Source organism: Aphelocoma coerulescens, chromosome 3 (genome assembly GCF_041296385.1).
Source record: "Aphelocoma coerulescens isolate FSJ_1873_10779 chromosome 3, UR_Acoe_1.0, whole genome shotgun sequence".
Lineage (NCBI taxonomy): Eukaryota > Metazoa > Chordata > Aves > Passeriformes > Corvidae > Aphelocoma > Aphelocoma coerulescens.
In genome coordinates this window covers 86,425,347-86,449,656 of record NC_091016.1, presented here as the reverse complement: position 1 = coordinate 86,449,656, position 24,310 = coordinate 86,425,347, and the positions used below count along the sequence as shown (strand labels likewise).

Sequence of the window (24,310 nt, the reverse complement as noted above, 5' to 3'; positions counted from 1 at the left end):
GTCATAGTAACATAAGTAGTCAGAAAACGGCAAAATAATCAACTAACATACTGTGGTTTCAAATTCAAAGAAATCCCACTGGAAACTCAAGAAGTATGAAAAGGTATGATGTTTCTCTTAATTTCCGTTGAAAGCCCAAGAGTAATTTTACTGAAGTGAATGAAGCAATGCAAAAATTTTTATACTAAAGAGACATCAGGCCCATTTAGTTGCAAAGTACTCTTTGACAACTGAATACAATTCTGTTCTAGAAAGTTAAGTTCTATTTTTTATATTACACCTTCTTCTCTGTTACATATATTCCTTACAGAAACAAACAAACAAAAAAAAAAGTCCTGCTACATCTAATAATTTCTACTAGTTAAAAAAAATGTCACCCAGGAATGTGCTTTAAGTAAATGTGGCAAGCAATTAACAGCTTAGACACCACATTAGAGACTTCTGAGCTTTTTTGATACACCTTTCTCATGATTTTGGTCTGAGTTGATTCTTACTACCAAAGACTAGTACGTAGGAAAGCCAGAAAGTTTATTCAACTAGTGAAATTAAAAAGCACAAATTAAACCAGTCATGAGAAAAGTATCCATATTCTGCACAAGAATGTAGGTTTGTACATTTTTGTTTTTTTGTTTCATTTAGCAATGACTTGTCTATCTTCAGGAATACAAACGTGTCAGTGGAAAATGTATCTATCAACTAAATTAATCACCTAACAGTTCTTACTAGAGATTACACATGACAATCTAGTACTTACTGCTGCTGTATCTAACAATTAAACTGTGAAAAATAACTATCTTTCTTTCCTTTCACATTTTTGATTCAAGAAACATTACAAAAAATCTCAGTAATAAAACTAATTGTGAGAGACATGAGTGCCAGAAATAAACCAAGTATTATGAAGTTACAGGCAGAGGCACATATACATAAACCACTTTACTACCTTCTGTAGTTTCAATTTCTCCAAAAGAAGTCCTACTAGCATCAGTCAAAGAATAATGAAGTAACATGTTTTTGCGACACAAAACAAAACAAAAAAAAAGAAGAATTTTAAATCCAAGATCAATATCCAGAATTGTACACAAATAAATTGAGTTTCCTATCGTTTAGTAGCCAGCATCTCTGCCTATTGGCGAACAGAAAGGAATAATATTAAGAAAAAAACCCATAAAATTTATTTCAATATTTTAGTATTTAACTTTGTTGTAGATATTGCACTATTATCTATGTGACTTAGAACAAAAACTAATCAAGCAGCTTCTTTAGAAATAAAGCTTATGATAGAGCAAGTTCTTGTAATAATGCTTTCCCATCTATACAGTAATTTTTTATAATTTGGCCTGTATTCACTGGAGTTCTTTGAGCTCTACTAGTTTATAAAGCCAGGGATATTTACAAACATGGAAGCATATAAATATAATATACATTCCTCATCCTTCCTCAAGGAGGAGAGGAATGATTAACTGGACACCTCAGCTTCAAAGTGCCTTTCTGTTCTGCTTATGGCTGTTTCTGTGCAACTATCAAGACAGAAGAAAGTCCAAGAAATTTGCATCACACAGAGAAAGAAAGCAATATTTCGACAGTCATCAGATTCCTTGGGAATTAACTCAGAGACTTTGATGCAAACTGTACTGCTGTATGCTCTCTCCTATAGATAAGCCTTATATTTTCTGTGAAGAAATCCACTGAAGAACTTCCAGCAGTGAAACTATCAAGCACTGAGACTTGAGATAGCCTTTTAGATATCTGGGCCCAGGCCAGAGAGTCTTGAAGATAAGAGTGGAGAGCACAGTTAAGCCTAATTCTCTGAAAAGCCAGTGTAAGGCAGTCCCATGTGTTCCTGGTGGTCTGAGCTGCTGCAATCTTTTGTACTAGATAATTTTCCCTAGCCAGTAAGAGCTTTATGCTCAGGTATACTGTGCTCCTATCATCCAAAGGAGAAGAAGAAACACAAGAATAACTGCAGACAGTGCAGCATCCAGCAGGATGAGGTAAACTCTCTTACCCAAAGAGGGAAGACGGAGTTTTATTACCAGATGCCACTACTTAGCAACTTTTGTGTCCATGCAGAATACACAAGTACTCCTAAATTATGGAAAGCATTGATGAAAAAACAATATATAACTTTCACCAGAAGCTCCTACACTGGGCCTGGAATCTCACTGACTTGTCACTTTCTTCTGTCTGCCTTATTTAGGTTCAGTTTCAGACAACTATTCTTTATTTCTGTGCTGGTTTATGCAATCAGTTGCCATTACAGTGAAACTGGAATGGTTACAGACCTCAAAGGACAAAAGGAAATGTACGTGATCTGCATATTTCTCAAGCATACCATCTGACCTGTTCACACAGTAGCTGAACATAGATGCCAAAAAGAGTTAGCAATAAAATTGATTCTTGAAAGACACCGGAATGAAGAACAGAAAGGCGGTCTGCCCTGACTGCTGGTTGGATGTGTTCAGCTGGGAGTAATGCCAACCATTTTAGTGTATTACTTTGGATCCTGCTACCTTTCTCAAGCAAGAAAGGACTGTCTCATGATCAACTGTGTTAAATGATTCAGATATGTCTAAAGTGATGAGAATAGATGTCTGTACTGTCTCCACTGACAGAAGCAGATTACACATGCCACTACAACCATTTCAAGTCCTGCTTTAAATTCAGATTGTGCTGGATCTAGAATTTTATCTTAATTTAGTTAATGCAGTTGGCCTTTGGCTAGCTTCTCTATGAGCCTGCAAAGAGTTTCAAAATTATTCTGTGTCTGTATGTGGGGACAGACAAAGAAAGACGATTACAGTTTGCTCTAGGGTGGAATGTGGAAACCATTACAGAGTACATGGAAATGCTACACAAAGATTTGGAACAGGAAATGAATAGCTAATCCAACTGAAGCTACAGGGGGAGTGACATGGATGTGAGACATAATTATTCAAACTGGAATTTGCTTAGGACTGAGGTAAACGCCTCTCCTCTTGAAAATTGTGTCAAGTCTACAGCTGACAGGACTTCAGGGGTTTTAGTTCATTTGAAAAGCAAGAAATCCAGTTGCAAAATTCTTTCTTCCCATAAGGACTATGGGTTCGGCAAAATACAGTGAGAAAGAACTATCTTCTGAATCATTCTTAGCACTTCTTTCAATATTTGGATTCACACTGCAGGTATCCATTTCAAGTAATAGTACTCCCTATTGTAACTCAGTATGATAGGTGAAAAGAAACAGTTTAAAGAAGCATAGCTACAGTGACCATGAGTCAAATACTTGTGTAATTTAACATTGCCAACCAACTAACAAAGTAACAAAACCTAGCAAAATAAACACTGGAGAATGTATACTGGAAAATTTCTAGGTTGTTACTTTATATTTAAACAAGAGTGGTACATAAATGAAGGAAGGTTATTAAACCCCATATGAATGTACACACTCACATATATAACAGAATCAATTTCATTATGTTCAAAGCTGTGCAAAAACTACTACGTCTTTGTGGGATTTTGATGATCTTTCAAAAATGACAGATCAATTTGTTAAAGGAAGAAAAATGGATTGAAAACCCACAATGTTTTAAAAAGCAATTCCTTTCAGAGCTCTACTTTTTTGATAAATTAACTATGATCAGCAATGAAGAAATCCATTTTCCTTTCTATCTAAGCTTCAAGTAACGATATATAATAATAATAAAAAAGAATGTATATAACCAATTAATGCCAGTGCCCAAATCTCTTGAAGTAGCCTGTAATTTTCAATTACTTGGTTTTTGTAACTCACATCATGATTTTCAGAGATGTGAATTGCCTACAAGTCCAGCGGCACTTCAGTTATACAGTAAAATAATTTTGACAAGAAGTCTGGTAAGTGTCTGCTTTGTTGCATCCCTGAGACACTTGGTGCAACATGAACTTATGTCCTATCACCACAACTCCTTTCCTGACCCTTTGAAAGAAACACCTCCTCACAATAATCACTGCTGAAAATCAGACTGTGGGCATTAATCAGTGGTCATTCGGCACCTGAAGCATCCAGAGAAACCACATTTCAAAACCTGGATCATATTTCTACATAATCAGGGAATTATGTCATAATCTGTAATCTTAGAGACCCTCCTGCAGGGGTTTCATGCCATGGAGCAAGTTAATGACCCATAGCAAAGCAGCTCCTTATAATATGATTCCAAACTTCATTTTCACACCTTGATTATGACTGGCATCTTCTTGTTTCACCTCCAGGAAGGTGCTGAGTCATAGCAGCACAGGATATGAGAACAGAAGTTTTAACATTAACAAAGCCAGGATAAACACAATCTTCCAAAGAGTTAACTTAGACACTACATAAGACTACGCTATCATTATCTGTAGCAGAAAAATCTTTTAGGATCTAGTTTTTGTGCAACACAAAGGCCAAACTTGTTTAAAATGCATTTTAAGACCAGTTACTACTAAGGATCATAAATTTGCCTTCTGGGTTTGAACCACTGATGGCATACTATCAAAAAAAAAAAAAAATATATCCAGTTTGAACTCATTTAACTGTAGTACCAATGTAAAGCAGTATATCCAGGTACTCCTTATACTGACTACAACATGGTTTGTCCTTCCACAAAGTGTAAAGAAGTGTTTCGATGAAAAAATGGTGAAGTCAGAATACAGTCAGACCTATTTTTAGCACCAATGATGCAGATCTTACAGATTATAAAATGTTAACAAATGCAACATTCATTTAAAAGTAAACAAAATGGGGACAAGTCTTTGCTCGCCTTCTAAATTTACACTATCCAATGAAACAACACTTTATGCTTTATCAGTCTTGACATCAATATTAAAACAGATCTACAAAGTGCCATAATTGTTTATACATCCCTTCCAGCCATTTCAATGTGAACAGTGTCCTCCTTGTTTCTCCACCCTACAAACAGCTATTTCATCATCTCCAGTTCACATATCAATTACCACACTTGTGTAATCTAAACAAAAATTTTTCTTTTCTATGTCCAACCTCTCTTAAGCAATAAAAAAATACCACCATCAAATTACAGGTGAAATGTTTCTGAGAAACCAGAGAACATAACAAAATATATTTTCCTAATTAAGAAAGTAGGAGTGGAAGGGTACTTTGGGATCACTGTATCCAATCACCTGCCATCTCAAGCAACCATATGATGTCATTCCTTCCAAAAGAATGTCCACACCCCATCTTAAAATCAGATTATGTCTCCCACTACTTCCATCAAAAGGCTGTTTCAGAATCTCACTGGTCTGATGGCCAAAGTTAAGATTTCCAGCATAAATATCTCATGTTACAAAGTCAATCATTTGTTTTCACATCTATACTAGTCATTCCATTAAGTTGGCATTTCATTCCTGATTTTTTCCCAACATTCAATCCCAGTATATTTCTGAATACTAGTGATATCTGAGGCAGTAAGGACTCCCTCTCTGTGATTCCTGTTGAATATCATGTGAAATAAAGGGAAAGGGAGAAGAAGAAAATTTGGCACTGCACATAAACATGGCTCTGTGGACTAAAAATAAGGACATTCCTAAAGACATGGTAGAAGCACAATAAAAGCAACTGTTAAAGAAGGGACTTGATTCTCCCATTTCACAGGTTATGGTGTAGTGCTGGAACAGCATTTCTGAGTCACAGCACCCTATTTTAACACAAGGCTTAGCCTGTTCTTTTCTCAAAAAAAATCATGAACAGTGGCACACTCACCTCAGGACAGGTTTTCTGGCTCTCAAACCCACATACACTCCAGAGCCAAATTAAAGGCAGACGAAAGGAGCTATGTTTTCAGCTAAGCAGGTCCAACAGCTTTTCTTCTGGCATGTTTCTCCTGAAACCTTCTTCTGAGTCACCTGACTTTCTAGAAGCAGAGGGCTAAATTTCATACTCTTCTTGATCTCTCCTAATAAGGGGCTACTGATAAAATATTCTGGCTCTCCTCTGTGCTCAAAACCACACTACTCCATCATTTCCTTTACATGAGATCTTTGGAACCAGACCTGAGAGTAAGAGGAAACTGTTCTCTTGCCTCCTTCCCATTGGAGTCATGAATACTAATGCAGGACCCAGCATTCAGCACACAGGCTCCTTCAAGCACTTTGTTTCTTTTTCATCTGTGAAACTGAGCTAATTATCATTCCTTAATGTAGTGTTAAACTCCCTGTTTCTCCATGCTCACAGAGATGACCACAGTGCAGATGAAATAAAAAAAGGGTCAGCTCTGATGAAGTCCATGTTGAACTCAAACTGAAGATAAGTTATGTTTTACAAGTGGTCAGTCTTGGACTTTTCAGAAGAAAATAAATTTGTCAAACTCTAAAATATAAATTACTTCACACTTGTTAAAAAGAAACAAAATCTAATTTTTTTTAACTAAATCTAATGTATAGGTGGCTTCATGACTATTTTTAAAAACTGATCTGCAGTTCATTGTCATTAATCATACAGCCATTACCACGCTTCTGCTTTGAAACTGTTTTGGTTTTTTTTTAAGATCAGTTGAAGACAAGAAAGCAATAACAACAATACAGCACCTAATGTCACAAAAGTGAAGAATTTGCTTTCAACTCTTACAGGAGTCTAAGCTTCATCTGTTTCATTTTTCATCACAGTTAATCTCTGCAGATATTACACTATATTAAATCTGTACCACAGCCACATATATCTTCAGTTTTTCTGTTATATGTATGTTCATGACAAAAACAAAGAAAAAAACCCCAAATCAAATTCCCCAAGATGTCTCATGTGATGAGGATATGTGAATGGATTTCTTTTAATACATAACTAGTTACCAAAATCTAACTACTCCTCTGTTTTACAGTATTAGATCTGACTGGCTGTATTTTAATTTATAAAATACAACAAAAAAATTAATCATTTTACCATCTGTAACACTTGTAATCATCTTACATTACTACTATTTTTCTTCCTTTCATATCCCTCCCCCAAAATGAATTTAATAATAAAATTAGTGTTGATTGCCTAAAAGGTTAATTTCCTGAAAGGTTAAAATGTATTTTAGAACTGCATTTTCAGCTGTTCCTAGTATGAAATTACACTTGAGACAATTCAGTGCAATAATCTATAAATCTGTGTAACAGATCTGTTGCCAGATTTTCCAACACTGGCCTGCATTTTAGTGCAATCTGTAGGCAACAGAAACTGAGAGCTATAGAACACAATAAAAAATTAATATTCTAACTCAAAATGGATGCAAGTTACAAGCAAAAAAAAAAAGAAAATCCTTAGAGAACTCCCTTGGGCAAAAAAAGAAATAATAATGTGTAACACAAGCTTCTCTGAGATTTTTAGTATTTCGCATATGTGCAAATAATAATTACTGATGTCTATGGAGTCATTAATAATATTGTCAAAGAAAAATATTGTTTGTAGTTGAACAGTTTTTTCTTAAAAAAAATTAAAATTATATCACCTACTCATTTCAAGGTTAACAGAATAATGCAAATTCATATGGGTCCCTGATGATCAAGGTAGGATTAACATATTTTCACCTTCTCTAATAGAACTGCTTTGGTACAAAATACATTGTTCTGCACTGTCATGATGTATGGCTCATATTTAGAAATCTGACAGTTTAGGAGTGCATTATGGCATTCCATTAAACTGAATACATTTTTGTGCTGCACAGAAAAAGATAAAGAGGCCACAATTCCTGTCTTCTTTTTAAAGAATAATGACTTTTCTCACTAGTGTAGTGAAAATTTCAGAAAATGTGGTATTTAGTGGACTGCTAAGTTCTACTCTCTGTGCTTCAAAATCCATGAGGATAACTCTTTATTTAATATAAATACTATTTTTTTTACAAGAACATGAACCATATTAATTGATAGAGATGTCAGCTAAAACTCTCATTTACAATTATTATAACAGTAATTCTGAAAACCTTTGGAATTCACCCTGCAAGTGGACTGTGATGTTTCATCTTCTGAGTGATATTCATGACTTTAGTAATTGTAAAATTCCAGAAACACTGGTGATGCACTGTTATTTCACAAAATAATGCTGTCACTGACATAAGAAGGAAGGGAAAGAAAAGAGAACTAGAAAAACACGTGAAACTTCAGGTTACAACAATGTACAAGGACTCCTTATTCCCATGGTGACAGGACAGTGCTAAGTTGTCTACAATACCCTGAAATGTAGACAAGGCATTAAAGAACTTTATCTATCCTTAATATATGTTTGGGGTTGTACCACTACAAACCCAGCTATACCATAAATGTTATTAGCCCATTGTTAAAATGCAAAACAGTACCTCAACAAGAATGTAGAGAATGTTTTAGAAAAGGGTTATAAGTTGATTTTTTCCTTCAGCAATATGCATTTTACCTTCCCTTCAGTCTTTTACCCAAAGTTTTCAAAATCAAGATTAATAAAGCAACAGCTTTCAGAAGATCCCTGTTTCCCCTAGTGAGAATCGTATAATTTAGTTGATCATTAAGAAAAGCAAAATTGTTGTGCATGGCCAGAAGAGGGGAATGTACCGCTGGACAGGAGTTCTTTCATCACAGGATCCAAAAAGGTAGAAGTCCCAAAGCTTAAGCTGAGCATTTGAGTTTCCCCTTATGGCTGAGTCAACAAAATGCAATGTGGAGCAAGAAGGCAAAACAGCTTCACACTGCAAATATATGAGGAAGAATGATGGCTTTGAGAAGGTGTTGAAGGAGGAACCAGGAGGCCAAGGCTTGATGGTTCTGCCTTTGCTCACCATCAGCTGGAGATGTGGGAAATTGTCCTCTGTGTTTGTATCTAAAATTTACCCTGTGATTACCTCCTAATATTAGTGCTTTGCATTTGCTGACCATACATAACTTCAACTGTATTTCAAATAAAAGCAAAAATAACAAAATTGATCCCCAAAGATTAGTATCCTCTGCTGTTCTTTACACCCACTTTTGTGTAATCTTGGAGACAATCAGGTTTAAAATTGCCTGCCCTGCAGCCATTGGAACAGACACTAAAAAAACCTTATGCCCATATGTCTGAACAACCTCTTGAGCTTTAATGATGTTGAAATGTGGCAGAAAGGTGACACCTAAGCTTTGTAACAGTTCCAATATAAAACAAACCTAAGATCTTTCCACATGAAAGATACAAGAGCAATGGTGCTGTCTCCATAAAATTATTCCACTCATTTGGAGTAGTGGGGTGAGAAAAAACATGAGCCATGAAAATGCAGTTTAATGTGACCAATCTTGTTATTTCAGAGTACTGGGTGAACAGCTTTTTAACTGCAACAAGGTCCAGATCTTCCCAGGTGCAATTAGGGAATGAAGGAATGCAGCAGTGTTACAGTTTAAAAACTGCTGTATTAAAGATCTGCTTTTATTCCATGGAAGACTTACCTAGAACACTGCAGAAAGATTCACAAGGGTCAGGTTGCCAAGAAAAGTCACAATTTTTAGTGATTAAAAGCAAAGTTCCAGAAAGAACTAACTATATCAGAAAGGTCACAATCTCAGGAATTTTTTTTAATAAAAAAATGTATTATTAAAATATCCTTAAGGGTTTACTGTGCTACCTGCTCACTGTCTGAAAGCTTCAAGATTCCTGGTGAGATTTGTTTCTTTCATATGCAACATTGGCAGCTACCCAGTGCATCCAGCAGAGATGCAGGAGACGTAAGCTTTCTCAAAAAGCTGGTGATACACTGGACTAGTTCTGTTTAAAATCTTTAAAATGTTGAAGGATATAGAGGGTGAAAAAGTACGTTCAGGGAGGCTTAGAAGTATTCCAGCCAAAGAGAATTTGGCCATTATTGAACAAAGAACACCAATACTTCAAGATTAACACGAAAACAAGGGCTTAATTCTATTTTACATTTTAACAAGAAAAGGATAAAACCCCCAAAAACCAAATCATGGAAGATAGGTAACTCTAACCTATCTTTGTATTTATTAAACCACTAGCAAAACAGTATCTGAACGCCTCACAGTCATTAATGGATTTTTCCTCACAATGCTTCTTTGATGCAAAGAAGTTCTATTATCCTTATTCTTCTTGTGAAGAACAGTGTCATGGAGAGATTAAGTCATTTATCCAAAGTAACACAAGATGCCTATGGGAATGACTATGTAATTTATCATGGATCTCAAGAGCCGCAGTCCAGTGCCTGAACCAGTAGACCATTCTCTTCTTAACAGACAAGAGCTGTTGTACAGTACCTTAAATGACCTTTCAAAATGGCTATTTTTGCATGGTTTTTGCTCTATCACCATTCTGAAGAAAGCTGTTAAAGCAACATACTTTGAGAGAGCTTAATTGAGCGCCCTGTATTTTGTCTCAACACCAGCTGTGAAACTTGGGAACACATATACTTTCAGACCAAATATTACATATCTCTTGGAAGTCAGCCGCAAAGCTACAGCTCAGCAGCTTGGCAGCTGGAAAAGATCCTTCATGCTCTGCAAATGACCACACTTTATTCAAGTCCTTTTAAAGGTTTTTGCAAGGCTTTTTATATTCCTGTGACTGAAAAGAGCTACTATACTCGCAATATATGCATGAATATATGGCAGAAGCCATTTGGTAACTACCAAAATATGTTCTTTCCTGGCACACTGAAGAGCTCTGTTTATCATTTGGTAAAGCTGCTTAAAAAGAAAAGGCAATCATTGTTTGCTCTTTATATTCAACGAATGGTTTCGGTTTGAATGTAATTCAAGCTACAGGAGCACCCATGAGACTGGCAGTCTAAAACACTGGGTCAGTATCTGCCTCCGAAGACACAAATTAATTAAAATATGCTATTTAAAGAAAAAAAACTAACTAAAGTTTTGTCTTTATCCAAAGAATAAGTACAATTCACATCAGCAACCTAAAACTCTCCGGCCACTATGCTCACCTGAAGGGATCATGACCAGGAGTGAAAAGTTTATTGGGTCACGCTCCTTTAATCTTACCGTCTCTTTTGAGTGACTGCCAAAAGCCTTGCTTATGATGAAGTTTATGAAGAAGAAAATGAACTGAGATCATAATTTAAATTCCACACAGTTCACAAACAACTTTCATATGGTAACAATTTTTGGTCACTGGTTTACTGAATTTGAATTGGTGACCTAGAGGTGAAAGATTCTGCATTCCAGTATCAATCTCCATGCTGTTTATTGTTCCAATTTTCTGAAGTTCAAAGTGATAGTAGTGAGAGTTACATGGTTAAACACAGTTGTCTCCACTTTATATCCACTTTATTATTTTCAGATTTTTTTCCCTTAAAATAATTCTAAGCATAAACCACAATTATACAACATTTTCTTGTGTATGGAGAACTTTTGATTTAAAAAAAAAAATGTACCTCCATTAAATAAGAAAATAATCTTTTGTCACATAATAAAATTATGATATTTAAGAAATTCTGTAAAGAAAAAAGCTGTTACAAGTTCAAGTGGGCCTTTGCAAAACTGTCTGCTTCTTTCAAGGGCTTTTAGTTATAAGCATCATACAGCTTGCTTTGTCTAACTTAAAAATTAGAACAACAAAGAAAAATCTTATGATTTTAAGATTTCATAAATTCCTTCACAAATCCTCATATTTTATTAATTCCTTTACTTTTTTTTTTCTAATCCAACAATTCTGTCCTGTACTTAAAACATGAAACTTAACTAACACACTACTTTATCAGCTCCAGTGATAAAGTCAGTATATTTATTTCCAGGAAATGGACTTGTGAAAATTCTCAAGGAATTCTCAGCTGTATCTGAAGTTTTTTCCTGTCAAAACCTTTGAAAAAAAAATCTTTTTTTTTAGGGAATGGGAAAGAAACTGAGAGGAAACAGAAGGAAAAAAACACTCAGAAAAATTAGAAAGGAATTTCCAAAATACTCAGTGTGTCTAAGCTGTAGGCAACCAAATGAAAGATTTGCACCATGCAATTATTTATTTTTAATCACCAAGGCAATTTTTTTTTCTGTTTTCCAAACACATTAGCTCTTCACCATTTCATAATGAGACGGGCATAAGGAAAAAGAATAACCTCACCTACAAATTTATTGCCATGCTATTTAATCTTCTGTTTCAACAGTACATTTTTTAAAGGTCTATCTTTTACCCACAGAGCAATGCACAAATCTGAACACAAATTGAAATCCCTAATCTGATTTTGGGAGGGAGACTTCTAATTCATCCTGTGAATACACCAGCTTTACAAAGTAACTCTGGCATGCACAGCTCATACTGTGAGAGTTATACATTATTCAAGAGCAAAAAAATGATTATTTTTGGTACCTAGTTTCACAACCTTGTAACTATTTCTTCAGAGACTGATTGACTTTTATGATCTGTGCTTTTATTTATTTTTTTATCAGCCACCATTTTCTACCATTGCCCTTTCCTGCTTTACATTATGCAAATCTCAACTATGTCAACAAAAGCAACTAGACCACAACATCTGTATGAACCCATTAAGCTAAGGGGAAAAAAAAAAGACAGAAAAAAGAAAGGACCCAAAATTTGTTTCATGGCCTATTTGGTTTAACAACAGACCCAATGCCCATTCAAGCACATATAATTCAGAAGGCCTGCCTGCCAGCAATAAAGACTGAAATTGGATACTTTGTGAGATTAATTACCTAGATAGGGCATGATAATGCTAGTCAAATGGGAAGGTAATTAAAGTGCACCTTCCATGAAAATTATTCATTGCTGATGGATCAGGTGACAGATAAATCAAAAGGCACTTAAAAAAGCTACAGGTTAACTTGTGGAAGGCCGTTCCTCCCTGGAAGTCCCTGTAACCATGGCTGCTTGCTCCTGTCATAAGACAAAAGGAGGGTAACGCGGCCTCCGAGAAAGAGGAGCCCGGGCAAAAGTTGCCAGCATTGTGCCTGCACACAAAGGGGCAGCTAGAGTGGAACCAGTCGGCCAGCAGCCTTCAGATTCCAGGATCTCTCTGCTTGTACGCCACAAAGGACTATCGCACCGTGAAAGGCAGCAAGTGATGAATTAATAAGTTGACTGGTCCCCCGGGTGCAATCCTTACAGGCGGAGGACATGCCGCGGTAATCAAACGGGGCTATAAATTGTGTACATTGAATGGCACAGAACGCATCTCACTTCATCACCGTTAAGTCAAGATTTCCTGAATTTGTCATTAACTCTTTGGCTTCAATATATTTATTTAAATGGTAAAAGTAAGAGAAAGAGCTTACAATAACAAAAGGGCAACTGATACTACCCAGCGGGATATACAGTCTAATGGAGATCACTGACTTTTACTTTCTACAGCTACATGGGTCAAAATCCACTCCTTTTACACCAAAGCTCCCCCTGAGATACACCGATTAAGTTCAAGACATTACACTACATGCATTTCTGAACGCAGAAAAAAAACCCCAAAACCACTGGATCAAGCAATTTTTTACAGCTAGCTTATGCAAATTCCTAAGCATTTATTCCCTACTTGAAGAAAATGGAGCATTTACATGGGTAAGCATTTCCCAGATCCCAGATTTTTACAGAAAATTTCAAAACAATCTTACATTAGATGTAACATCTGATTAATAAAATGTATGAAAAAGGACCACTGTATGAAAAATTTCAATAATTACAACCTTCTCTTTATGTTTGTTTTTTTTTAATGTGTGCTAGCTCTCTAGGTACTGACAGTTCAGAGGTAGTTCAATGGAAATCAATTTTGTGCCACCCTTTTTGTCCTTATTCATTTTAAATGGCTTAGGTACCTATGAGAGTTAAAGAGAAACTTACCACTGACTTTGAATCAGAGCAAAAGGAGGCAAGAGAGTAATTTTAAAAATTCTTTACTTAATTCCTTCTATCAAAAATATACTTGAGGTCTTCCCACATTTTGAAGCAACAGTTCTGTGTGCTTTATCAATATCTTCAAAACTATTTTATGCATCCTCTGAATATTTTTACCTTTCCTAGGCTTCACAATAAATAGAGGAAAGGAAAATTTACGTGAGTATTGAAACGTTAACTCAAACTTAAAAAATAGGAACTACAAAATGAAGTCTTTTCTGTGGGTCCAATGGAAAGCATAACTCTTTTTCAACATAGTATTTATGACACAAGGTATGACTGTTCCCAGGAGTGTTCTACATTCACAGAAATTTATACGACCATGTGACCAAATAGAGACATGGTACCAGTTTACTAAGTTCACTGCAGCTGGCAGCTGTGGTATTTCCTCCAGAAAAGGAGCTGTGCTGATTTTATGAATAGGTTTATCACTTTGAGATTAGCTCATTACAATATTTTGCAAGAAGTCAAATTTTATAGACCTCCTGATCTATAAATATACCTCAGGAGACTTGGTAAACTTAATCTAGTAAAGTAAATGGTGCTAAAGTTGAGAATGGAGTATGAACACATGCTTGTCCATACTGTTAGTTTGTTAGCATGCTTAGCTAGCTGGGCATAATTCTGGGAATCACAACATGGGAACACTGTTTTGAGAGATAAAGAAGTTAATTTTGTAAGCATGAGCCTTGACATGCCAGGAACAGAGGATGAACCCTGATCCCTTTTCAAGCAGGCATGACATTGGCAAACAGGGAACCTCTTAGTTTCTTTAAGAGTCCCACTTCCTGTCTGCTGGTATCCCAGTGGAGTTTGAGCTATTGATTTAGATCAATAGATTGCTAAATGGAATAGGACATATCTGCCTGAGAGATCACCACCGACATATCCGTATAGGTATGAAAGGTAATCTCTTTGGTGTACAGAATTTACCCTCCAAAGCATTGTGAATGTGACAATATTCTGAGAGCCTGGGGTACTTGCTAGGGAAAACACTGAGAAACAGCCCCCAAGAGTTTGGTGAAGGAGTTCACTTTCTCTGCTTATTGCTCATTGAAGATTATCTGACTGTAATTGTTCTGTGCCACTACCTGGCTGATCAAATTCGTTTTTTACACAGAAGGGTGTAACACTGATAAGTGGCCATCACGGCATTATCGTAGGCAAAATAAGGCACCTGCTGCCCTCCTAATGGCAACTCTTAATTAGCATTACAATTAAAAAAAAGCACACAGAATAAGTGTTTTATACTTTAAAACATTTTTAACGTTAATGCTATAAACCGCAATCAAGTGAAATATCCCAATTTTTAGGACACACCTGTATATGAATATCCTCACTAAGCACCTTGGTTAATTCAGTCCTTGGTAAACAGCTTCAAAGACTCTTAAGAACACGAATTATTAATAAGAGAAGCAAATTACTTTTTAGAGTTTTAAAATTCCACAGACAATAAACTATTTTCAAATTTCCTTGCTTGCTTAGTATTTTCTTGAAAATAAATAAAATCCTGTAAATATTTAATGCTAACATTGTGGCAGAAATTAACACTCGCGTATGTGGGGGGTGGAAGGAAGAGGGTATTCAAGTCATCAACTTTTGGCAGTTAATTTAGGTGGCTAAATAGGGAAGGTAATCTAACGCTTCCTCTGTAATTAAGGACGAGTCAATGCACAATTCCTAAACTTGGCTCCTGTTCCAAATCACTCCCTAAAGAAACCTATCAATCTCCACTGACTACAGCAGTGTAAATATCCACCAAAGATTTAAATGCTAATGTGTAATGCCAACATCAAAGAGCATAACGTTTAGCCCTAAAATATTTCATGTGATTAACTCTAGACAATATAAAGTGCAATGACACTTTTCCCTCCTCATTATCAGTTAAGCTGCAATACAAAAAATTAGAACTAAGGGTGAAATTTTGATCTCAGCTACACAAGGGAATATTTGGAATAATTCCACAGGAGGTCCAGAGAGACACATCATTACAGTATTGGCTTTGAAATATTAGCATCCAATTCCTCATTTCACAGCCATGATTAGAGGCTGTATGAACTTAAATAGACTCTTTAGCGAAATAAATGGCATTTCTCCACATAAGCATCAGGGTTTACTAGCTCTGAATCTGGTCTGCTGACTCAGCCACTACTGCCTGATAGGAGCTTGGGTGCTATGAAAAAATATGAGCTCTTCATGATGCATTAGGAAATGAGATTCTCAAAAAAAGAAGAAATGCTTAGGTGACAGACAGAAAAGGTCAAAAGGAGAGATGGCAAATAGATCCATCTGCAGATATGAGATGGTAGATACAGAAACTGAAGGGTCTGCTGCTGCAAATGCATACATGTGAGAGATAACACCAGATTCAATTGATAATTTTGTACAAGCTATTGAAACACAGCTAAGAGTTTAGGAGGAGTCATACAAAACAAAGCTAAGAATCACAGTGACAGGACCTCCTCCCTAATCTTAAACTTACTTCAGAGGAAGTGAGATCTGTCTGAAAAATTCAGAAAAATATACTAACGGGGTAGAAGAAAGAGTGATTAAAAGGAGATTGAGCTACATGTACCTCTGTGTGTGAATGTACACGTGTGTGCATGTGTCTCTCCCCCTCCTTTTCTTATATAGCAGAAACAAGATGGAAGATACGAAACATCCCACTTTGCACTTCTAAGATTTCTTGCATTAACATTGGAAAAATTCAAGCAGTTCTGTGAATATTTTTTCTTAAGATTTTCAGTGTTTCTGAACATGTGGGTTCTTTTGTGTCTGGCACATGATTTAGCTCGTTTAGTAAAGAATGAGATCTTTGTTGACTTCAGGTAAGATCTTAATATTTCTACCTCTCTGTCAAACATAGTTTAAAATGGTCAAAAACCATTGACAGAGGATAAAGGAGCTGAAGGAAAATTTTCCAGAGACATGCATTTAGCATGCTCACAGAGTCTTGGATGTTTAGAAAACTGAGCTAGAAATGACCTTTTCTTAATTACCATTAATATTAAAATGGCCTGAGTCATACGACTTACAACACTTGCTGTGAAAATTTAAATGTACAAATCAAGAGCAGCAAGTCAGGGAGTTTGAAACTACAGCTATCTCTAAAGTCTGATTCATTTTGTAGGCTGCCAATATAAACAAACTACCTTATGGAAACACAAAAAGCAGCTTGTTATAAGCTCAAATTTAGGACATTTATATTGGTCCCACAGTAAGAAGATTTCTGTGTCATTACCATGAGCATGATTTAGTTGTATAATGTTCACATGTAGACACCATTATGTAACACTTAGCTCAGACAAATGGCTCTGTTCTTGATCTTTCTTATTCTACTGTAGTTAATGACCAAATATTGTTAAAAATTGGGACACTAATTATCTGATGTCGACATGTTATGGATAATTAAGAATTGCTCACTCTGAAGCCATGCTAATTGTTTTTCACATGTCTCCTTCTCTCGTCCTTGTGTCCTCAACAAGGCAAGTAGCTACAGGTTTATACGTACATCTCTGTCACGTACTTTGTCACAGAACATACATCATCCTTTCTGGCTCATCCCCGATTAATTTTGCTGGCTTGCAGCAATTATCTCTCCCTTTGTGACTGACCTCCTGGTAAATGGAGTGCATGATCGCTGGGCAATTTTTTCCTGCGTATTTTACCACTTAATTGATCCTTGTTGGCTGACCACAATAGAATACACTAAATTTAAGTCATAAAATGGTTGAAGTTGAGAGAAAGTGGTAACCAGGTTTTAGCAATTGTAGTTGACAGCTGTAAAAATCAGATCTTGATAATGTTCTCTCATTTACCCTATTACTTGGATCAGTTGGTTAAAGCTGTTAATGATCCTCTTGGATCAATGTCGTTTGCTTGTAGCTATAATTTACTGCATTGGTGGATTAGTACAGATGTTTTCATAGATAGCTCTGCATCATTCCACCAGATTGCTGTCTGCAACAAATTTGCTTCCATTCATCACTAACGAAGCAAAGAAAAAGATAATCAGCATCTCCTATCTTAACATTAACTATTGAACTTGGGATAACACTTTTATCGTTGTCAATTTCCAGCCTTCAACCATTGCTTCCTCAGTAAATTGCCCTGAGATTTTCCTCTAGAAATAGAACCAATTAGATATTTTGACTGTTACAGGGAAAGACTACAGAAATGCTTAACTGTACAAAATAACACATAAAGAGTAGTAGATAAAACTGTTCCATTATGAATATGCCCTACGGAGTCAGGGCTGGTTCTATCACATACAAAGCAGAAGAAACTATATATGGCAGTGACGTGTCAAAGTTGGCAAAAATTGTCCAGACTATTAATTACTGAGACTATTCCTGCACCTGAAAAATCTGCTGACACCCATGGGTTGTCACAGTGGGTAAGTCAGCAATGCTATATTAGGGAAGATGTCTCCTTTTCTTGTTATGCCATCATCAGAATGCATACCCATAGCATCAGAAAGATCTTCACAGAATTTGTCTATCTTCACCCTTTCCTGCCAGAGGTGAACCATTTATTCTTGGGCCATTAATACTCTGTAAACTGCCAGAAGGCCATAAGCCAGAAGAAGAAGACTTGTATTTTTCCACTGAGGGCCTGTTTAGCCAAATCTCTCTTTTTCCTTCTAAAGAAGGAGGCTTATTGGCACACGCAACAAATACAAAGTAAGTAACTTAATAAAATATTATGTGCTCCAAAAGAGAAGCAGCACAATCTCTGATTCTATTTCTAAAGAGAATATATATAAAAAAGCAAACTGGAAATATGCTGTCTTAAATTGCTGGACAATTCTACATGGCATCATTTAAGCTTAATGAAGAAACTTCTTTAGCTCTCCCTCCACAAGCTACCTTCTCTCTTCTAAAGATTTCCACAGGAGTCATTACAGTAGCTTGGCTCAATGCCATGCTGTCATCAAATTCTTCACTAAATAGAGATGCTGCAGTCTAAGAATTTTTTAATTCACTACATTCAACCTTAATTAGGATTTCACATTTGGCAGTAGTGCCTTTCAACAGTGATGTTCATCTCTCATTGAAAAAGCATCTGAGCACTTAAAAGGTTTTGTTTGTTCTAATGACAGTGGCACTTGAATTCTTCAAAAGGTCTGAAACAAACAAACGACACTGAGTTCAGAGTTCCTACTGATGATATCCAGTGCTTATTTATATCCTGCATCCAGTTACCATACTACAGTTCACATGAAGCAGTAAAAGGAAGACCTGGAGATGTAGTTCTGCTGTGAAAATCAAAGGTCTGTGGAATTGTATTTTCTTTGCACATAAGTTAATCAGCTGCTCTAGAATGTGAATCATCAAGTATAAATATATCAAGTCATTTCTTGTCTTTGTAGTGAAGCTATCTTGAAAGTCTTTGACATTGGCTGGGTCACCACAGAACTACGTATTAAAGTTCCCAAAGAGTATAACAAAGTGCAAAGAGTTTCTACTCTGTGTAAAAGAACTTGTGGCCATGAGAAAAGAAATCTAATTATGGATGAAGTGAAAGAAGAAGCCAGGCATATTTATGAAGGTCTAAAAATTCATGCAGCAGGTGTCATAAGGGGAGCTCTTTAATTTTACAGACCTTTCTGAGATTGGTCACAGACAGTGTGATATTAACACATATACTTGCTTTCAGGATTAATTTTCGTCACTGTGTTTATGAACACAATTGGTTTAACTCACAAATATTGAGGATATAGCTGGTCCATGTTTTTAAAAGAAAAAGGGGCTCCTAATCCTTTGTGTGACATTAGTAAAGTAACCTCCTTTCCATGGCTAAATTGTACTTTATGTTGCTCATTTTCTTCCTCAAGTACATAGTTTTTTATTGTGCAGCTGGTGAAATTATTCTTGAGTAGTGTACATTAGACCATGGTGACATAACCTGCTTTTTCAATAGCTCAGTGCACAGGAAAGTCAATAGCCCTGCAGCTGTCATGCTTCTCCAAGCAGGTTGCCACCAAACATTTAATATACATAGCCTAATCAGACCATTTCTAATTTGGAGCTCTGGTTCTGTGAAGCTGAAGCTTTACTTTACCTTTGTGTAGTGACACTAGGGTGTGGCTTCCCATTACCTTCACTTCTAATTATTGTAAAATTCACATAGTCTTAACTAGAAAAAAATGAGTTTCTTAGCAAAAATTATTACATCTCTTTCAAAAAAGATTTTATGACAGAGCTGGAAAGGCAAGAGTTCTGATATCCATTTGAGAAAAAAACTCCAACATATTTTTAGTATACTTTACAAAAAATTCAAATTACATTCAGTCACAAACTGATGTGCAAAAACCTGACATAGTCAGACTCAAAATGTGATATGAAGTTAAAATTTCCTTTCAGGATGACAGAGCGCCCATTGCTTTTGATCCTGGGTGTTCTGATAGAGCATAAGGTTCAAATCCTGCTCCTATTGAAGTCAATGACAAAGCTTCCATTGACTTCAGCGGTGCAGGATCAGACCCTAAGCAACACAGTTTGCATCTGCTTGCTTTTTATCTCTCTTATCTTTCAGTGAAAAATATTGGAACATACGAGAACTAAATAGTAGGAAAAAAATTAATTAATATCAACTAGCTATTCTGTGGTACATTTTCTTATAAAACATACCGCTTGTCATTCCAAACTTTTTTCAAATATACATGTTCTGTATATGTATATAAAATGTCATCAAAACTCTCAAATATATGTGCCATACCATATTATATCCTATACAGACGTTTCCTTCTTTGTGAAAATCTTGAAGGAAAATCTAACATTTAATAATCTAATAATAAAGCCCCAACCTTGCAATTCTGTAGTATCTCTATAACCTTGTGGATGTCACCATATTAAATATGACCTGATACAATCAGTGAATGAACAAGCTGCTTTCCTTGATCTGATGGTATTTGCTATACAGAGACTGGAATTCTTATCAAGTTTTTATCCATCAGTTTAATTCAAGCATAAACTCAGTTATCACCTCCTGTAAAAAAATCTGTGATATTAGTTCAAGGTAATGTGATTGCAGATCAATAGGCAGTCTTAGCCCCACAGAAATAACCCAGTCCATTCTTTTAAGGTACTGGAAAGACATCTAAAAAAGTAGAAGAATAATAAATATCATATGCAACTATTTCTACACTTATTTTTCCCTTTTTAGTTGATGACCATGGAGTGCAGAATACTTACATAGCTATGCTGTCTACCTACTTACTGGTCTAGGAAGAATTTTTAAAACATTAAAATATATCTTAAATATTATTGAGATTAAGCACAGACATCCATATAGCTTCCATTAAATAAACTAAGCAAAAAGGTAACCCAAAATGCAGTCATCATCACACATATGTGAGTAAACCTCAGTTTAATTAAAGCATTTATTGAATAATAGTTTTGAAAAGTGACCTTTTATAAAATAATTTCCCCAGCTCAACAGGTGGAACACATTTGGTAAAAAGAAAACATTACTTTTATAATCTGAATTCTTTTTACATGAAGCATTTCTTAAAAAAAAAATATATATAGATGATGTAGCCATATCAATGTGTGAAAACTGATCTACAGTTGGATGTTAGAAGATGAAGCATAGCTCGAAAAGTAAAGTCATTAGCAGGAAATAGCCAAGGAAATCTCTGGCTACACTGAAATCGGAAAACACTGAAGAAATGTGGAGTTGAACACTGAAGCTGTTTGTAATAAGCTGTCATGTATCACCAGAAGTGAACATTAGATGGAAGATGTAGATGAAGGTAGATTAAAACAACTTGGTGGCAGTATGGGAAGAAATCAAAATGGCCTGGGGAAAGGAGGGAAGTGAGAGTAGGACTAGAACACTGAGGTCATAGTGACTGGGAAAGCCGCAGGCATCAATCTTCTTGATTGCTGCCTCTGCTGGGGGACAGTTCATTGCTGAAGAAAAGTCAGGCTTAAATGAGACTGACAGGGAACAGGAAACAAATAGATGGTCAATAGTGCAGAGACTCTGAAAGAAGAGACTTCAAAAAATGAGTAGGGATAATTGAGAGATGGGGAAAAAGCATAAAGAAACAAAGAAAAGAAAAATTATAAGCAGCAAGAATGAAAGGAGAATGTAACGTGAGAGAATGCAAAGTGTCTCCCTCATTTATAAAGACTTCAGAATTACCTAAGAAAGGCAGAACTCACCCCACAGATTTGCATTTATGCATTCAGCCATTTCTTCTTGTCATGTAAATCAACGGTGCTGCTGCTAATAGTCATGATTATATAGCATGCAATGTTTTTTTCAGTTCAAGTTGCTGGGATAATGCCAATTTGAAAAATTCAGCTTTGTTTTCTTAACTGTGAAATTTGGGATCTGTTTTTTTTGTAGCAAAAGGTCTTAAAATTGAACTCTAAGATGTAAAAACGGAATAGCAGCAAATCAACATATACAAAGGAAATTGTTACTAAAAAAGAATGTTTTTCAAGGGTAAGCCTTGATTATGGAACTGAATCGGGTTTTTTAACCACTTGAAGTTGTCAGCATTAAGTGCATCTGAAGGCACAGCATGACCTAAGAGGGCTGTGGGGCACCTTTCTCTTGCTGTGAAGAAGCAGCAAGCATTAGCAAGTGCTCCCTGCACAAGAGCAAAGAGTACAGGGACAGTTATTGGCATTACATTTTAACTTCTGTTTATGTTAGTTGGTTACGGTAATAGAGCATGATGAGTGTCTCCTTGGATTTGGTTTTGTCTTTTCAATGACTATAAAGACAATTTAAACTGGCTCAGGATACACACTTAAATTTGCTCAAACCCTGATAAAATGTCAGTATTCATTCAAAATATCCTAAGCTTTATCAAGGTCAGGGTAGGTTGGGTGTATTATCACCGTTTACCAGAGATGAGTCCATTTTTCATTCAGATAAATTCCAGAGGAAAGGATGCAGAAAGATAGTTTTAAAAACACACTATATTTGCAAAAATGTCAACAGAAAAAATATAAAATTGTTATTGAAGCATATTTTGTAAAATGAAAATGCATGAATGCCAAAATACAATAAATATTCATCTGTAGTCAAACCTACTCAAGTTCCATTCACCTTCTGGGTGTTGTATGAAAAAAATGTAAAATTTGGGAAGGAATTTGATGGATCAAGAGGAAGTACCAGTACAACCGAAAGGTGAATATCTTATTAGGGAAGTGGTCAATTTTATCTTTGGTAAAAACCCATTCAATAAGCTTGCAAAGGTAGTACTTGTCAGCTGTTGGCCAGGTGCAGCTCTTTAGTACATTCGTTTATCATAACTAGAGCTTATTCACATTTAAATCTGAACTCTACAAGGATGCAGGGGTTTTCATAGATCACCTTGCAGTACTGGGATGACATCCTGTATTCTTTATATGATGCTGGATAGGCAAGATATTAAACAAGATGGTTTACTCCGGGGGGACTTAGTGCACTTAATCTTGATCAAAGAAAGAAAACAAAGCAAAACCAAAAGCCTCGTGGTTCTTGGCTGAAGCAAAAAAATGTGTCATATGACAACTGATAGCCTAGTCACAAAGCCTTTTTAAAACAAGGAATGAAAAGCAATGTGTCATATGTGTATATATATAAGTGATTTGAAAGGATACCTACCCACTTGCAGTCATTTTATTGTGTTATTTCCACAAATATAAATAGGTTTTTATCCACCACCTGGTTCTTTTATGTGGCATGCTTTCTTTGTCTCATCAGAAGCTTGTTACATGTGGGTGAAGAAACACTGAATATATTCTATAACCCCATTCTTTTATCAATAATTTCCTGTTATCATTACACAATGATTTGAATTTTGTGACTATAGCCACAAAGGAGCAATTCAATTAAACCAAAACTAAAAAGGGAAAATCTCATTGCAATCCTCTGTGCAACTGGTGAACCCAGTAATTATATATAGCCACCTATTGTGCTAGCATAATAACATGTGAAGAAGGTTTAGTTAGACACATTTACACACATAAAAGGCAATATGGGCATAGAAAAAGTCAGTTTTGCCAGAAGTATAGAACAGTCACACAGGAACAAATGAGACCTGCATGAATCCTAGTTTACTTGGCCATAAATAAATCCAACATTTTCTTTCTCTCCATGGTAAAATAAAAGAGAAGCACAGAAGCATAACAGCCTCCTTTGAGCAACCAGTCTCTTTCTGCTCAATTATAGTCATCAATCTGTTCCACCTAAAATATTTTCCTCCTTGAGAAACCACAGAAATCAGTATTAGGATCCAAAACATGCTGTTGCAAAAATAATGTAAAAGAGGTCTTTCCTTTTGCTAAATGCATTTATTCTGAACGTCTGTATTTTCTTTAACACAAATTTTGTAATTCAGTGAAAAAAAAAAAAGAAGCTGCATTTATGTGGTGCTTCTAATCAGACAATCTTGAAGAGCTTGGTAAGGTAAAGTGAAGGTTACCTTCATTTTACAGGGAAAACTGCAACAAAAAGAGCTTAAAGCCATTTTTTTTCCCAAAATCTGTCCCCTATGTCTATTCCTTTTAGATGCCAAATTGGAAG

General features: G+C 35.8%; 1 protein-coding gene across 5 annotated transcripts in view; it reads right to left on the bottom strand.

Annotated features, from left to right (window-relative positions):
- Positions 1-24,310, bottom strand: part of EPHA7 (EPH receptor A7) — a 162,606-nt gene that overhangs the window by 80,425 nt on the left and 57,871 nt on the right. The gene's annotated exons all lie outside the window — the stretch shown is intronic.